Raw genomic sequence first — 4,941 nt, forward strand, 5'->3', positions numbered from 1 at the left:
CCTCACGCAGACCCTACTAATCAACATGAGGGTGTAACAAGCCATGCACAGCAGAGTAATCATTTGGATATCACAAGTAAACATACTTTTCCTGAGGTATTTAGCATTTAATATTTTATTCCGTCAAAGTGATATCCTTCAATATGTATTTGTATAGTATACGCTCACGAAATTTGATTATGTTCCATAACTTGTATTCATAGGGCTGGAGTGATTGTTGTTTGGCTATTGAAGGCGGCGACGAAGGGCTTGTAATAGTTGCTAATGGACAGGTCTACGTACAAAAGACAACAGAAGTGATCAATAATCATGGACTATCAACGCCACCTGGTCACTATCGAGTCAGTATCACAGAAGATATTGTGCCTCATGCTAGCTTGCCATGTCCAAACGACGAATTACAGTATGTCTGTGAAGCTAAGAACAGTTATACATCTTGGCCAATTCACTTGATTCTTCCAAAAAAGGTATTATCATTAAAATTTGATTTTTAATAATGTGCTTATAATTGATTTGAACTGTTGGGAATTTTTTCGGAGAATTCGGATTAGATTATCTAGATATGCTACTGTTGGGATTAGATTATAATTGATATGAACTGTTGGGATTTTATGCTGTCCTGCCTTGTAAAATCTGTGTTCTTGTGAAATCAAGTCTGAGTTTCTGATGTGCTTTGTGGAATCAGACCATTGCTCATGGATTCAGTTTCAAGTTTCAACAGTGTCTGCTTTTTTAATTTTTTATTTATTCAGTTTCATTGCTCATATTCTTTCCTGCAACATTGAATCATGGCATGGCATGGAAACATTCTTTCCTACAACATTGAATCATGTGTGAAGGTTGAAATGTTGAATACGTTAGTTTAAAAGTGAAGTTCTAGTGACGGTAGTTTGACCTGATACCATATGCATTACATATAGAGTAACTCTTTTGGTATCTTAAAATGGAAGTGCACGACTAGTTACTAGCTTTCCACCATACACCTAAAGATTCTGTCCCCATCCTTTGAAAAAAAAAGCTTTAGGCATTTATAGTAAGAGATTTTTGTAGATAAAAGGAAAAAGAAGAGAATTTGGGGTAAGACTTGATAGTTGATAGTAATTCGATGCGATTAAATCATAGAATGGGGAAACAACTTCCCATTTCAATCACCACAATGCTTCTTTCATAAGGAAGTGAAACATGATTCGCCAAGAAAAAAGAGTTAAAAGATAACTTGGTTACTTGGTTTCAGATATCTTAATTAGTCATCTAGGTTTTTTATTCAGAAGAGTTTTAATATTGCAGCCAACCTCTAATCCGATTCTCCATGGTATAAACTCATCTCATAAACTTATCTTAGTTTGGAAAATGACTGAACTGCATATATAGCAGTACAGATTTGACAAAACCAGTACACAACACTGAAAAAATTGAACTCATTTCTACCAACAGTTACCTCTGATCTGTATTTTGTAAATTCTCGGATTATTTTGAAATTTTGTAAATTCTTGGATTATCATTTGATGTATGTTGTTCATATGAAAAAGGCCAACGCGCACCCGGAAAATGAGGTGACCACTCCGTCCCCACGATCGACATCATCCCAAGGATCAACTACTCACAAGTATGTTATCACTGCCGATGATCTTGAAAAGGTATCTACTAGATGGTTGCAAATTTTGAAAGATCAAGCTATGGGAATGAGAAAGAAAGGTGAAACCATCTCCTTCAGTATCCCAAAAGGTGTATTTTTTAATGAACAACCGTTAGATGTTTTGCTTGACTATGAGGACATGCTTGATTGGTGTTTCCAAAAATCGATTGGAGCAGCCCACTTGAATATTTTCATGAAGTAAGTACTTGTCCTTTTTTAATTCTCTAATTAACATTTAGAGTTTCTTTGTTCATTAACTTGTTTCATGTCCTACTTTTGATGGGATAAGGAACTTGAAAGAAAGATGTCAAGACGAAGGACTTTCGGGTATGTATGGATTTTGCGATAGTAATGTTCTATCTCCGTTGAATCCAACAGTGGAAGAGGCAGATCGGTGTGAATATTTAGTTCGTGCCTTTGGGTGCAACAAGGGAAAGAATCGTAATCAACTATTCTTTGCACCTTATAATGAGAAGTAGGTGCAATGCGTATTTTCTAATTTTATTTTCTTTTGATTCTGAAGATAGTTAAAGTTGTCTTTATTCTATTAATATGCTATTATTTTCTCTTATAATTTGTGTATATAGTCAGAACTGGATGTTAGCAGCCATTAGCCCTTGGAATGCTGTAGTGTATTGGTTGGATCCGGCTGGAGCAGGAAAGGAGATCCCTGAGTTCATTAAAAGAGACATCAATGAGTATGTGTTAACCATACTTGTCAATTTTCCTTGTCAATTTTCCTTAGCCTCCTGTTTCTTCATAATGGATATCCATTAATATCGAAAAAGAAGCTCATTGAGCTATCATTTTTTTACGCAGGGGAATTAGAAGATTTAGCATTCTCTATCGAAAGGATATTAAGAAAGTAAAAAGGAATCCAAAAATTGGGTGGATGCAACCAGAGGTATTTCATCTGTGTTCTCTATAATACTATGATGTAGTACATTAATACAATAACTTAACTTACCTGATGTATTACTGTATTTCTTTTATTCCTTATATTGTAGTGTCCTCGTCAACCTCAAAACAGCAATGACTCCGGATACTATGTGTGCCGTTATATGATCGAGATTTTAGAAAAAAGAGTTCTATGGGTGCCTGACCAGGTATCATTTCCTATCATTGCTATTACCTGTGAGTTTGAAGTAAAAATGACTAACAGCTCTAAACTAGCTTTAGACTGCTATAGTAGCAAGCATACAAGATAGCATTATGGCGAAAACAACATCTAAAATCACCTGTCCTTAATTATTCGGATTCCCATACCTTGATTTGCTGCTAAGCCTGCTGTGTCCAGTCTGATTACCTGAAGGAACAATAATTAGATCATGTAGGTACAAAACAATGCAGAGTTCAGGAAATTTTAATGTATCCCAAACTCACCAACTTAGTATGCGTAAAAGGGAACTTCAGATTAGTAACCCTTCTTTTTTCCCCTTAATCTGTCATATTAGTAACCTCCTCTATGCATTCTATATCAGCCCTAAGGAAAGACAGATGAAATACCTCTCAAATTCAGAAAATTTTTACACATTTATTCTCAGATGCCTAAATCTAAATCTATCCTTTATTTTATCTAGAAATTTACTTACTCCGTACTAGATGGCTATCCTTACAAAGTTACAAATAGATATAAAGGTAAAACCGTTCTCTGTTGCTTCAATTTCCAATCACAGTTAGCTTTTACAGAGCTGTAAATAATAGGATACCAGAGAAAAGAAGAGAACTAGAAATGTGCTGGGATCAATTAGGTTGAGAACTCTGATTACAGAGCGGACAAGCAAAAGAGATCAGACAAAACGCAGATTAACAGTTGATTAATAGTGTCAATGATTGAGGGTTTTGAAACTCAAGCGCGCATTGACTAATACTGTATAGAAGTGGTTTATTACAAAACAAACTTCTGAGATTAATATCAAACACAAAATCATTATCCGATTGACATATACGTATCTAATCAAACCCAAAAAAGCGAAAGATGTATGATTAAGGACCTTAGATACTTTTTTCTTATATATAGTCAGGAGCAGTCCTGATAAACATTTCCTGATCTAAGCTCGAGCAAGAGCCTAGCATTCGAGCAAAAAAATTTGCTGTGAACATCTTGCAGTCTGCAAACTCTGTCCTGGCTGGTAAAGTCAGTTAGTTAGTTAGTTTCATAGATCATTTCAGTACAGCTGGTAAAGTCAGTTAGTTAGTTATTTCATAGATCATTTCAGTACATCTGGTGTTTTTGCTTTGAGGTAAGATGTTTTGTCTGTCCAGATTTGGGCAAGTCACTGTTTGTTGTCTTTCCATTTTTACTCTCTATTCTGGGAACATCACTAAAGTGTGTTGTGGGATGCCCCAGGTTAAAATTTTGGTAGGAGTTTAGAGACAAATTTAAATTATACTCTTTAATCGTATTTTCTGAAGGATCGTGTCACCTTGTTGGCATATTTGCTGATTATTCTGGCATGATTTTAGTTTTGCTTGTAAATCTGCATTTCTGCATCTGGTATTTGCCCGTGAGCCGAACTATTGGCAGATGGATTGGTTAGGCTTAGAACCTGGTATCTTTTGTTTAATCTCAAATTGGTATTAGTTAGTATTTGTAACTGGAAGACTATTTATTCTTTGACCTCTATACCATTTCCTGAACTGCACCATTTACCTTGTTTATGCCATTTATTTCCAATTTTAGATTTTCATTTAGCTTAACCTGCCTAATATAGTTACTTGTACCATTCCATTATCATTACCTAAGAAGCGTAGCTGGGCAGGTCTTAGCTAGTTAGATTGCCTTGATATAGTACCTTCGTACTTACATTCATACACGATAAAGAATACTAGGCTTCTGTTATGAATTGTTGTAGCAGTTTCATTTTCTTTCCTATAATGAACTATGCATTTGCTACAACTATGCGTTTACTAAAATACTAATTATGTTACTTATTTACAGTTTTCTCACGAAACCTATTCATCGGAAAATGTTGATGAAGTTAGAGACATGTGGGTCGAGTATTTTCTCAAGCCAGAAGCAAATGAAGAAAACAAAGATGATGGTATAGAAATAACTCCGTGAGTTTTGATTGGCAAATCGGTGTAAATATATGATTAGATTTTAGAACGTACGTTTTGTTTTACGTTTTTAATTTGGAAATTACAAATTAATGTAAAGTTGCGTTTTGAGCATTACTTTTGGTAAATATATTTTTTTGGTAATATGGACTATTAAGAAATGTTTATTGAATTATTATAAAATATTACAGCAGCAGGTGGTTTAATACAATCGGTGAATGAAAAATTACAGGTTATTAGCATGT

General features: G+C 34.7%; 1 long non-coding RNA gene across 1 annotated transcript; it reads right to left on the minus strand.

Annotated features, from left to right (window-relative positions):
* Window positions 1-1,444: 1,444 nt before the first annotated feature.
* LOC130461125 (uncharacterized) lies at window positions 1,445-3,100 on the minus strand. Its single transcript, XR_008921501.1, has 3 exons — window positions 3,020-3,100; window positions 2,604-2,942; window positions 1,445-2,306 (listed from the first exon to the last, which is right to left on the minus strand). It is a non-coding gene; the product is annotated as an uncharacterized lncRNA (long non-coding RNA).
* Between the last annotated feature and the right edge of the window lie 1,841 nt (window positions 3,101-4,941).

The sequence above is a fragment of the Spinacia oleracea genome, chromosome 5 (assembly GCF_020520425.1).
Source record: "Spinacia oleracea cultivar Varoflay chromosome 5, BTI_SOV_V1, whole genome shotgun sequence".
NCBI classification, from domain to species: Eukaryota; Viridiplantae; Streptophyta; class Magnoliopsida; order Caryophyllales; family Amaranthaceae; genus Spinacia; species Spinacia oleracea.